Raw genomic sequence first — 13,976 nt, 5'->3', positions numbered from 1 at the left:
TTTGTCCTTTCATATCTGATTTCTTTTACTTAAGCATAATGTCTTCAAGATTCGTCTATGTTTTAGTCTATATCAACCTCATTCCTTTTTTTTTTTTTTAAGATTTTATTTATTAATGAGAGACACAGAGAGAGAGAGAAAGGCACACTCCATGCAGGGAGGCTGCCCTGGAACTCGACCCCGGGTCTTCAGGATCAGGCCCTGGGCTGAAGGTGGTGCTAAACCGCTGAGCCACCCGAGCTGCCCCCACCTCATTCCTTTTTATGGCTGTATAATATTCTATTGTATATCCAGTGTGTGTGTGTGTGTGTGTGTGTGTGTATCCCATTTTGTTTATTCATCTGATGTTTAAGGACATCTGAGTGGTTTCCACTTTTGGGCTGTTATGAACAATATTGCCAAGGACATTCCTGTACAAATTTTAATGTGGACATACATTTTCGTTTCTCTTGGTTATATACCTACCAGTGGAATCGCTGAATCATATGATTAACCCTGTGTTTAACTTTCTGAAGAACTGGCAAACTTTTTCCACAGTAGCTGCACCATTTTACATTTCTAACACCAAGTGATAAGGGTTCTAATTTCTACATGTCCTCACCAACAGTTGCTACTTATAGCTATCCAGGTGACACAAAGTAGCATCTCATGTTTCAATTTGCACTTCCCTAATAACTAATGATGTTGAGCATCTTTTCATTGGCCATTTGTATTTCTTCAGGGAAATGTTTATTCAAATTCTTTGCCCATCGGGACGCCTGGGTGGCTCAGTGGATAAGTGCCAGCCTTCGGCTCAGGGCGTGATCCTGGAGTTCCGGGATCGAGTCCCACATCAGGCTTCCTGCATGGAGCCTGCTTCTCCCTCTGCCTGTGTCTCTCTGCCTCTCCTTCTGTGTCTCTCATGAATAAATAAATAAAATCTTTAAAAAAAATAAAAAATAAATAAAGATGTCATTGGAGACCCAGGCTCCAATTTTCTTGCTCAATACTTCTTAACATGCCACATGTAGAGCATCTTTAGATGCCTCTGAACCTAGATGCACCTCTGCACTCTAGATGCCTTCCTGGACTTGGCATAAAGAAATGGGGAGGGCATGAGGACCAAAGGGCATACTAGCTGAGTGCCACTTTAAATATCCTTCCCAGAAATTCTGTCCAGTGACTTGTACTATGTCTCCTTTGCATCTAGTTACAAGGGAGTCTGGAAAGAGGAAAATTTTAGGGGCACCTGGGTGGCTCAGTGGTTGAGCATCTGCTTTTGGCTCAGGTCGTGATTGATGGGGTCCTGGGATCGAGTCCTGCATCAGACTCCTGAGCCTGCTTCTCTCTCTCTGCCTATATCTCTACCTCTCTCTGTGTCTCTCATGAATAAATAAATAAAAATCTAAAAAAAAAAAAAAAAAAGGAAAATTTTATCTGAGCATGTTGCTACCCTGATTATTTGTGTTATGCTATACTGAAGACAAAGGGAAGGTTATATAGAAGCAGAAATAATTTTCAAATTATTAAAATTGAAGCTTGGTGTTACTTGATTGACTAGAGTTGGCCCTTAAATATGTGTGTGTTTGTTTGTTTTTAATTTTTATTTATTTATGATAGTCACACAGAGAGAGAGAGAGAAAGGCAGAGACATAGGCAGAGGGAGAAGCAGGCTCCATGCACCGGGAGCCCAACATGGGATTCGATCCCGGGTCTCCAGGATCGCGCCCCGGGCCAAAGGCAGGCGCCAAACCGCTGCGCCACCCAGGGATCCCTAAACATGTGTTTGAATTGCTTGGGTCCACTTATATGCAGATTTTTACAAGTACAATACTGTAAATGTTATTTTCTTTATAGATTTTCTTTAAAATATCTTATTTTCCCTAGCTTACTTTATTATAAGAATATAGTATAGGGATGCCTGGGTGGCTCAGTGGTTGAGAGTCTCTGCCTTTGGCTTGGGTCATGGTCCCGAAGTCCTGGGATTGAGCCCTGCATAAGGCTTCCCACAGTGAGCCTGCTTCTCCCTCTGCCTATCTCTCTGTCTCTCTCATGAATAAGTAAATAAATCTTAAAATATATATACATATATTTTATATATATTTTAAAATATATATTATATACTATATATAAATATAATAAATATATATTTATTAATAAATTATAATAATATAATAATAATAAATATATTATACTATATATAGTATAAAATACATAGACAAAATACATCTTATTTGACTATTTGTGGTATTGGTAAGGCTTCCAGTCAACAGGCTATTGGTAGTTAAGTTTCTTGGAAATCAAGTTACACACAGATTTCCAACTTAGGTGGGAGGGGTCAATGCCCTAACCGCCACATTGTTCAAGGGTCAACTATTTCCATTTTGGTTTTATGGGTTATTCTATAATTATAATATATGAGTTAAATGTGCTTGAGCCATCTTGTTCATTAAAGATCTGAGTTATGGACTAAGTACCAATTTCACATACCCAGGAGAATGGGTATGTAAAAACCTACTCCATAAATACATGAAAGCACAGTCTTAAAGCCAAAAGACTGTTTTTATTGGGTTGTGTTTTTATTTAATAATTAAAATTGTTACCTAAATCAGAATCTGGGCATTTTGGTTGGAACTTCTATTACAAACTCAGACACATGTCAGAACAAAAGAAAGAAAGCCACAGTGATTCATATCAATATTATTCATATCATGGTTTGTTTATAACAGATAGGGAGTGTTGTTTTTTGCAACAATAAGAGCTAAAACCTGGCTTCTAAAACCTTTCTATAGGTTTTGCAACAATAAGAGCTAAAACCTGGCTTCTAAAACCTTTCTATAGGTGTTATTTTATAGCAGGAGTTGGTTGTGTGTTGTTTTGTTTGTTTGTTTGTTTGTTTTTTTAATGCACCTAAGAGAGCAGTCTACAACGAATCCAGAACAAATTACACATGAAGTATAGCCTAGTGGATTTTAAAATACAGCTTTCATCAAAATGTAATGCCAGCATTAAAAGAAGATTGTTACCAGGTATGGATGGCTCTTTAGGGAAGGCAATTTTGTGATAATTATAACTTTTTCTTTTTAAAATTGTATCAGAGTTTTAAATCTTCCTTCTTTTTGATCCAGCAACTCAACTCCAAGCATTGTTGAATGCTGAACCACACAGGCAAACACACACCTGGAGTCATCTTTTAATAGAGAATTGTAGGGATCCCTGGGTGGTGCAGCGGTGCAGCGGTGTAGTGCCTGCCTTTGGCCCAGGGTGCGATCCTGGAGACCCGGGATTGAATCCCACATCGGGCTCCCGGTGCATGGAGCCTGCTTCTGTCTCTGCCTCTCTCTCTCTCTCTCTCTCTCTCTCTCTCTCTCTGTGTGACTATCATAAATAAATAAGAATTTTTTTTTTAAATAGAGAATTGTATAAATTATGGTACCTCTGTAAAATGAAATATGCAGCCATTAAAAATAATAAAGGGGGCACCTGGGTGGCTCAGTTGGTTAAGCCTCTGTTTTCAACTCCGGTCATGGTTCCAGGATCCTAGGATTGAACCCCACATTCAGCTTCCTGCTCAGCTGGAGCATGCCTTTCCCTCTTCCCCTGCTACTCAGTCCCCCTGCTCATGCTCTCTCTCTCTCTCTCTCTCTCTCTCATAGATAAATAAAATCTCTTTAAAATTAATTTTAAAAAGTTAATAAAGTTAAGGGCACCCGGGTGGCTCAGCAGTTTAGTGACGCCTTCAGTCCAGGGCCTGATCCTGGAAATCCGGGATCAAGTCCCACCTCGGGCTCCCTGCATGGAGCCTGCTTCTCCCTCTGCCTGTGTCTCTGTCTCTGTCTCTCTCTCTCTCATGAATAAATAAATAAATAAAATATTTAAAAATAAATAAAGTTTAAAAAATTTTTAAATAGGATTCTATCTATCCTGTCATAAGAAGATATCTTAGTATACTTCATTGAGTAAAAAAAAGGGGGCGGGGGGACAGTATTATAATGTGATTCCATCCTTATTGATTTAATTGTACGTACTCCAGGAAAAACTATGAGAGTACATACAACCAAACCATTAACAGTGATTATCTTGGGCAGATGCAAAATTACAAAGACTTATCCCTTCCACATCATACATACATACAAATCAGCCACATTATGTGTTACCTAAATAACGGGGGGCAGAAAAAAAAACGGGGGGCAGAGAAGGGACTACTTTTTAAAAACAGATTGATTAAAAAAATCAAATATTAGAAAAAATTAACATTAGTTAACGTTAGCCAAAAATAGGCTAAGGACAACAGTAACCTTGTCTTTACTTAAGCATCCTGTTTACATTTATCGTTTTAATATGCCACTAATTACTGTCATATGTGTAGAAATATTAAATGGAAATACTTGAACAAGATTTATGAGAATTATTTCCCATTTTCCTTTTCTCCAAAATTATTAGTACTGAAGACTTTAATGAGTTCAGAGCTGTGTCTAGAAAGGGATGTAATACTATTATACCAAAAGCCATTTGGTTTGTTTCTCCCTTCATTTTGTTTATAGGAAATTGGAGAAGCATTCCATTAGGAGAGTGTAATTTTAGGGTTACATCTGTTCTGTGTTGATTTTGAGATAAATCATTAGTCATGATTTTCCTCTTTGCTTTTACACTGCAGCTCCAATTTACAGGTAATCTGACAATGCACTAAACACTTTACATTTTAAAATCCTTTTTAACCCTTGCAAGAAATGCTGCAGCAGATACAAGTACTCTCCTCTGTTCCAGATGAAGAAACTGAAGTGTACAGAAATTAAGTAACTTGACCAAACCCACACACCTGGAAATTGACAGAAATGGCAATTAAACTTGAGTCTTTTTTTTTTTTTAAGATTTTTTATTTATTTATTCATGAGAGACACACAGAGAGAGGAAGAGACACAGGCAGAGGGAGAAGCAGACTCCATGCAGGGAGCCCGATGTGGGACTCGATCCTGGGTCTCCAGTATCACACCTGGGGCTGCAGGCAGCGCTAAACCGCTGAGCCACCGGGGCTGCCCAAACTTGAGTCTTTTTGAACCCAGGGCTGCCCCTCTTTGCCATTATAAGATGGTTACTGGGATCCCTGGGTGGCGCAGCGGTTTGGCGCCTGCCTTTGGCCCAGGGCGCGATCCTGGAGACCCGGGATCGAATCCCACATCGGGCTCCCGGTGCATGGAGCCTGCTTCTCCCTCTGCCTATGTCTCTGCCCCTCTCTCTCTCTGTGTGTGACTATCATAAATAAATAAAAAATTAAAAATATATATATAAGATGGTTACTTTGCTACACTGCAACTTTTAGTAATGCATTCAGGCAACAAGATCAGGAGATTGCTCTGTTCCTCTGTTTGTTCTGCTGTGCCAGCTACTGAAAGTATGTACAAGAAATGTAAATATGAACTCTCCTCTCCTAGATCTTAGCCATCTGATGAGAAATGTGTATAACAAGATAGAACCAAGAAATGCAGAGATCGGCATGACTGCCTAACACAATAGAAGCTCAGAGAAAGGACAGGCTGATACTGCTAAGGTCAGTTGGAGAAGATTTCATGTAAATGGCATTGCACTGACCTTAGAACAAGTGAGCTACATTGGGCAGGCCTGATGAGAAAAAGGTATACTGAGCCAGCTACACGGCATGACCAAGCCTGCCGTGAAGGAAACCTTAGGGAGAAGAATATAGAGAAGCAGCTGTCTTAGCAGGATGTATGTCTCACATTTTTGAGGGCCAGGGTCAAGCTCATACCTTTAAACTTTATCCTATTAGCGGGCAGCCTGGGTGGCTCAGCAGTTTAGTGCCGCCTTCAGCCCAGGGTGCGATCCTGGAGACCAAGGATCAAGTCCCATGTCGGGCTCCTTGCATGGAGCCTGCTTCTCCCTCTGCCTGTGTCTCTGCCTCTCTTTCTGTGTCTCTCATGAATAAATAAATAAAATATTAAAAAAAATAAATAAATAAACTTTATCCTATTAGCAAGACAACCCGATAGATTCTCCACACCAGGACACCATTTGCTTTTATCTACCACAATGAGAACCATTTGCCTGAGCAACAATCACTTCTCCTGCTCTTGTTTTCTTTCCAAATCATTCCACAGTTTCTGCACTTGGCTCTCAAGTGCTTTTTTTTTTCCCCAGGGAGAAGGTTGATATTTTTTTCAACTCTCAGTGCCTCTCAGGTTCTTTGTTAAAAAAAAAAAAAAAAAAAAAAGATTGATTGATTGATTGATTGATTTGAGAGAGAGAGAGTGAGCAAGGTTGGGGGTGGGGTGGAACAAAAGGAGAGGGGAAGAGGGTCCAAAGCTGACTGGGCCCTCTGGAGAGCCCCAAGCCTGGAGCCTGACACAGGGCTAGACTTATGCCCCAAAATCACGACCAGAGAGGAAACCAAGAGCCAGACAATTAATTGACCTCCCCAGCCAGATGCCCCTAAGGTGCTTTTTAAAAAAGTTTTATTGTGTGATGCCGGAGTGGCTCAGCGGTCAAGCATCTGCCTTTGGCTCAGATCATGATCCCGTACGCCCAGAATCAAGTCCCACATTGGGCTCCCTGCATGGAGCCTGCTTTTCTCTCTGCCTCTCTCTCTCTCTGTGTCTCTCATGAATAAATAAATAAAATCTTTTTAAAAATAAAATTAAAAAGTTTTATTGAAATATAATTTAAGGGATCCCTGGGTGGTGCAGCGGTTTGGCGCCTGCCTTTGGCCCAGGGCGTGATCCTGGAGACCGGGAATCAAATCCCACGTCGGGCTCCCGGTGCATGGAGCCTGCTTCTCCCTCTGCCTCTCTCTCTCTCTGTGACTATCATAAATAAATAAAAAATTTTAAAAAAATTAAAAAATTAAAAAAATTAAAAAAAGAAATATAATTTAAATTTTATATAACTCACCCACTTAACGCATCCAATTCAATAGTTTTTAGCATATCACATTAATTTTTATATATAACATAAAAATCTATTTCAGCCATTTTAAGTGTGTAATTTGGTGGCATCAATTACACTAATAATGTGCAACTGTCACCGCTATTTCCAAAACTTTCTCATCACCTCAAACAGAAACTGTACCCATTAAACAATAGCTCCCCATTCCCCTTCCTCATAACCCCTGGTAACCTCTAATCTTCTTTCTGTCTCTGGATTGCTTATTCTAGGTATTTCATACGAGAGGAATCATACAATATTTGTTCTTTTGTGACTGGCTTGTTTTACGTAGCTTGATGATTTAGAGATTCATCTATATTGTAATATGTATCAGAACTCAATCCCTTTTTTTGGCTGACCATTGTATGGATGGACCACATTGTGTTTATCCATCTGTTGGTAGATTGTCTCTACCTTTAGACCATTATTAATAATGAACATCAGGGTGTAGGTATCTGTTCAATTTCCTGTACCTCAGGGTGCTCAAAAAAATTACTCATTTGCAATTTCATTACATGTCCCCTTAAGAGTTCTCTCTAAGCCATTATCTGTGTGTCTTGTATTGCTATTGAATGGGCCATGGGCCATGCCTATCATCACTGCACTCCAATGCCTACAGAGGTGAGGTGCATACAGTAGGCACTCAATATATATTAAATGAATGAAGGTTTTTCGAGGGCCAAGACTGCTTCTCACATAGCAAATACCTAGGAAATATTCATTGAATTATTACATTTAAATTTTCAAGCAGAGTTAGGAGAAGATAAAATCAGGATTTTTATAAGACTGAGTTAGTTATAAGGGACACCTGGGTGGCTCAGCGGTTGAGCGTCTGCCTTTGGCTCAGGACATCATCCTGGAGTCCCGGGATCGAGTCCCACATCAGGTTTCCTCCGTGGAGCCCTGCTTCTCCCTCTGCCTGTGTCTCTGCCTCTTTCTCTCTCCCTCTGTGTCTTTCATGAATAAATAAAATCTTTGAAAAAAACAAAACAAAAAGATTGAGTTAGTTATGTTATACCAGATGGATTGGAAGGTAGGGAGATGGGAGAGGTATATACCAGAGAGTAAGAAGCTTTATTAGTAGTCCTGAGGTAAGGGCTTAGTGGGTGTTACTGGGAATGTAAGAATAAGGGGAGATTTGAGGGACATTCTAAAAGGATTTTTTAAAAAGATTTTTATTTATTCATTCATGAGAGACACAGAGAGAGAGGCAGAGACACAGGCAGAGGGAGAAGCAGGCTCCATGCAGGAAGCCCGACGTGGGACTCAATCCTAGGTCTCCAGGATCATGCCCAGGGCTGCAGGCGGCGCTAAACCGCTGAGCCACCCAGGCTGCCCTCTAAAAGGATTTTAATACATTGGACTTGGCAGCTAAAGGTTAGGTTGAAGTTTTGAGTCTAGCTGACTTGAAAAATAGCAGTGCCTTTCATGAAAATTGGTTGGGTGATGATATAATTTGTTATCCAAACTCTTGAGTGTAAAAGAGCATGCTATGGTTAATTCTCTTGGGACAGCAGACATAAACTGGTATTGTCCCAAGAACTTGGGCTTGGAGTCCTTGGGAAGGAAGTGGGAGATGAGTTTAATTCTGAGCACACTGGGGCAACCCGGGTGGCTCAGCGGTTTAGCACCGCCTTCAGCCCAGGGCCTGATCCTGGGGATCCGGGATCACGTCCCACGTCGGGCTCCCTGCATGGAGCCTGCTTCTCCCTCTGCCTGTATCTCTGCCTCTCTCTCTCTCTCTCTCTCTCTCGCTCTCTCTCAGTGTGTCTCTAATGAATAAATAAATAAAATCTTAAAAAAAAATAATTCTGAGCACACTGAATTTGAGGGGGCATCCGATGGCCTGGGTGAAATCCAGCAGGAAATACAAATGTATGTGAAAGATTAGTTATAGAAATAAAGACATCTAGTGGAACTGGGAAATAGAGTCTGATCCCTGAGACAAATCAGAGGGATCTTCATGAATCAGGAAGACAGAAGGAATCAGCAAAGAATCAGTCTAAAGTTAGAATGAAAGGTTGATCAGTAAAGCATAGGAGTCATAGGGAGGAATTTCTTGGAGGGGGTTGTTAATAGTATTAAAATTCACAGAAAACTTTATTTTATGGCAGTTGAACGCTGACTGGGGCAAGCCCTCTTGAGTTTGCATTTGTGTTTGAATGAGTTTGTTCTAGCCTTACTTATCTGACCATTTTATTTATGAAATTTCATAAAATGGACACTTTAGAGCCCCAGAATACCCCCTTACTAGCCACTTTTACTGAAAAGGGGGAAAATCATTTGGAAAGATGGCCCTATGTGTTCCCTCCAAATTCTTTGACCTGAAGTTACTTTTCCACTTGAAAAGAAGGCTGTCACTGCCAGGAGACACTTAAGGGATGTTAAGTAATGTTTCCCTTAGAGCAATTTACAAGTGTTGTGTTTTTCGCCTTGTACAAAAGACAGATCTAAGAAAAATGTCTAATGCAGCTGGGAAAGATTTTCATTCTTAGGAGGCTGCTGAACATTTAGAGATGAACTTAAGTGGAGCAGAATATTTACATTTATAAATTGTCCCTCTGATGTATCTGATTCAACATTCCATGGTATCCATGGTGGTATCCACATCATTCAGCATCTAAGTGGCTTACCTAAAAGTTCAGGGCTAGTTGTGTATCTGCTCACATCGTTAGCATCCCAGAGCCTCAGTTTCCTCACCAATAAAATGGAGATGAAAAGTGAGATGACCTCTAATGTCCTCTCTAGTTCCCAAATTATCATTTTAGAAGATGATTCCATGAGAACGAGGCCTGGTCCCCTTGGTTATATCTCTTGAGTGTCCCAAGTGAGTTTAATGTTATACATGTCTTTAAATAATATTAAAATCAGTATGATCTGACTTTTTAAAAAGATTTATTGGGATCCCTGAGTGGCGCAGCGGTTTAGCGCCTGCCTTTGGCCCAGGGCGCGATCCTGGAGACCTGGCATCGAATCCCACGTCGGGCTCCCGGTGCATGGAGCCTGCTTCTCCCTCCTCCTGTGTCTCTGCCTCTCTCTCTCTCTCTCTCTCTCTCTCTGTGTGTGTGACTATCATAAATAAATAAAATTTAAAAAAAAAGATTTATTTAGTTAGTTGAGAGAGAGAAAGAGAAAGAATGAGCAGAAGGGGCAGAGGGAGAGAGAATCCCAAGCAGACTCCCCACTGAGCATGGAGCCAGATGCAGGGCTGATCTCACAATCCCAAGATCACCAAGCAGAAGCTATGAGTCAAACGCTCAACCAATGGCATCACCCAGATGGCCCAGCATGATCTTTTATCAGGTTAATGAATTTGACCATGATTCTATCTTACTTTGGGATAATTTTAAAAGGATTATAAAATATTTCCAAAGAGGATTCTCTCTTACCTCTTTTTCTCTATAAATATTTTTGCTTTGTGCACTCTTTCTGTGAGTGCTAAAACACACCAACTGGATGGGTGTGTTTTAGCACTGTTTCTTTATAGAAATTATCAACTTAAAAAAAAAAGAAATTGTCCACTTTTCTCCTGCTGTTTTGACAGGGATATGTTCTACTTCATTCCTATTACTATGTAAACAAGTTAGTTCTCCTTTCTTTCTTTTTTTTTTTTTTTAATAATTGATTCATTTGTTTATGAGAGGCACACACAGAGAGAGGCAGAGACACAGGCAGAGGGAGAAGCAGGTTCCATGCACGTAGCCCGTTCTGGGGCTAGATCCTGGGGCTGCGGGATCAGGCCCTGGGCTGAAGGCAGCACTAAACCGCTGAGCTCCCAGGCTGCCCCAGTTCTCCTTTTTAAAAATTCTCTCTTTATTCTATTTTTCCCACATGCTACCACCTATTTCTTTCCTTCACAACAAGGGCTCCTCAACCTCAACCTCAACTTTGATATTTTAGACTTGAAATTTTAAAATTTCTCCTCCACTTCATTGTGGGAGTCTGTCCTGTGCATTTCAGAATGTTTAGCAAACATTCCTGGTTTTTACCCTCAGATGCCAGTTGCAACCCTCCCTCAAAAAAAAAATTTTTTTTTTCTGCAGACATTACCAAATTGTACCCTAGAGGCAAAATCCTCCCCACTTGAGAACCACTGCTCTACAGAAAACAAAAAACTATCTGTACTTTCTCACATTTATCTCCTCCCATGCCCTTTTGACCACTTCCCTACTGAAAATGCTCTCAAGGTCATCAGTGACCTCCATGGTGTTAATCTGATGGCCATTTCTCATCATTTTACTTAATCTCTCACTGGCACTTTATGTATACACAATTGATTATTCCCACCTTCTTGAAAACATATTCTTCATTTGGATTCCAGAACACCACTGTCTTACTTTCCTTTCCACCTCATTTGGCTGTTTCTTCTCAGTCCCTTTTGCTGGTTTTTCCTCTTCTCTCTGACCATTTAATGGAGGGATGTGTACTGAAGCCAGTTACGTTTTAAGAAATTGTTATATTTAAGGAATAGTGCCAGATTGTTAGACTATTGGCACCTTACAATTAGCCATAGTAAAAGTATTTACACCATGAAAATTGGCAAAAGCTACAAGTTATGGTTCCTACCTCCCCAATTGTTAGATATTTACCTGTTGATCAACTGCTCAGTCTTCAAACCTTTTTTTTTTTTTTAAAAGATTTTATTTACTTATTCATGAGAGACACAGAGAGAGGCAGAGACACAGGCAGAGGGAGAAGCAGGATCCATGCAGGGAGCCTGATATGGGACTCAATCCCAGAACTCCGGGATCATGCCCTGAGCCAAAGGCAGATGCTCAACCACTGAGCCACCCAGGCGTCCCTCAAACCTCTTCTCTAACTGCACTCACCCTCTTGATGATCTTATCCAGTCTCAGGGGTTTAAACACTAACTTCATTCTTCAAGAAATAAAATGCGGGGCAGTCCAGGTGGCTCAGTGGTTTAGCACTGCCTTCAGCCCAGGGCCTGATCCTGGAATTCTGGGATCGAGTCCCACATCGGGCTCCCTGCATGGAGCCTGCTTCTCCCTCTGTCTGTGTCTCTGCCTCTCTCTCTCTCAATCTCATAAATAAATAAAATCTTAAGGAAGAAAATAAATAAAATGCAATGGGAAAAAAGAGAGGAAGAACTTATATAATTTAAAAGACATATCAACCAATTGCAAGAATTGATCTAATTGATCTTTCTCAGATACAAATTGAAACAAATCAACAGTAAAACAAACAAACCTAAATGGAGGCAGAAATTATGTAATTTTTTCTGTGTGGCTTCTTTCACCTCGTGTGATTTTATTTTTAGTATAAAGTTTTGAGATTCATCATGTTTTGTTTTGTTTAAAAGATTTTATTTATTTATTCATGAGAAACATACAGAGAAAAGCAGAGACACAAGAAGAGGGAAAAGCAGGCTCTCTGCTGGGAGCCCGATGTGGGACTCAATCCCAGGACCCCAGGATCACACCTCAAGCTGAAGACAGATGCTCAACCACCGAGCCACCGAGGCATCCTGAGATTTATTCATGTTATTACTAGTAGTTTGTTCTTTTTATTATTAATTATTATTATTATTATTATTTTGCTGAATAGGTTTGCACTGTACAGATACACCACATTTAGTTTATATAGTCATCAGTTGGTGAACATTTTAATTTTTTCACTTTTTAGCAATTATTATATGTGGTCTTAATTATGAAATAGTTCAAGTGTAGAAAATAGTATAACAAGCAAACATTTATTTATTTTTTATTTATTTCATTTTTTTACAAGCAAACATTTATATAGTGTTTACTGTGTGCAAGTCACTGTCTTTTTTTTTTTCTTTTAAAGATTTATTTATTTATTTATTTATTTGAGAGAGAGAAACAGGCAGAGGGAGAAGCAGGCTCCATGCTGGGAGCCCAACGTGGGACGAGCCTCCAGGATCACGCCCAGGGCTGAAGGCGGCGCTAAACTGCTAAGCCACCGGGGCTGCCCTCCAAGTCACTGTCTTAAGTGTGTTAGATACAGTGGTTTATCTAGCATGTTTGACACCCAGAACAGGTCAATTTTTACATCCTCTCCACTTCTTTCTTCTTTTTGGGGGGGGTAAACTTTATTTTTTAGAGGAGTTTTAGTTTCAGAGCAAAACTGAGTGGGATATACAGACAGTATATCCCCCACTTGCCCAGTGTCCCACACTATCAACATCCCACACAAGGATGGTAGATTGTTACAACTCATGTACCTACACTGACACATCGTTATCACCCAAAGTGTATAGCTTACTGTTAGGTTTCTCTGCCTGTGTACATTCTGAGTTTTGACAAATGTGTAATAACATATCTGCCATTACAGTATTATATAGAAGTGTCACTGCCCTAAAAATACACTGTGCTCCACCTATTCCTCCCCCACTCCCCTCCCCCAGCCCCTGGCAACCAATGATCTTTTTACTGTCCCCAGTCTCATCATTTCCAGAATGTCAGGCAGTTGGAATCATAGTATGTAGCCTTTTCAGATTGGCTTCTTTCACTTAATAGTATGAATTTATATTTCCTCCATGTCATTTCATGGTTGTGATCCAGCAAACAACAAATCTGTTTATACTGCTTATGAAACATGAGTATGCAAAGAGGATCAGTTTTGACAGCCATTGACAAATTTGCAGAAACTGTATCACTCATTTATTTGCTAATCCAATATGTAGGATAAAAGTTCTTAAAATACATTTATGTAATTTTAAAAGTATTAATCTTTTACTCTTTGTACTGTAATACTGGTTTTATTTTTTTTATCTTATTATTTTTTAAGATTTTATTTATTTATTCCTGAAAGACATGCAGAGAGAAGCTGAGAGAGAAGCAGGCTCCATTCAGGGAGCCCGATGCAGGACTCGATCTCGGGACTCCAGGATCATGCCCTGGGCCAAAGGCAGGCGCTAAACCGCTGAGCCACCTAGGGATCCCCTCCCTGGTTTTATTTTTAATTAAAAATGTTACTGGCATCTTTATTATTTTTTCCAATGGACCACAAGCTTATTTATTTAAAATTTCACTTATTTATTCATGAGAGACACAGAGAGAGAGGCAGAGACATAGGCAGAA

This window comes from Canis aureus, chromosome 27 (assembly GCF_053574225.1).
Source record: "Canis aureus isolate CA01 chromosome 27, VMU_Caureus_v.1.0, whole genome shotgun sequence".
Lineage (NCBI taxonomy): Eukaryota > Metazoa > Chordata > Mammalia > Carnivora > Canidae > Canis > Canis aureus.
This window is presented reverse-complemented; position numbering follows the sequence as displayed.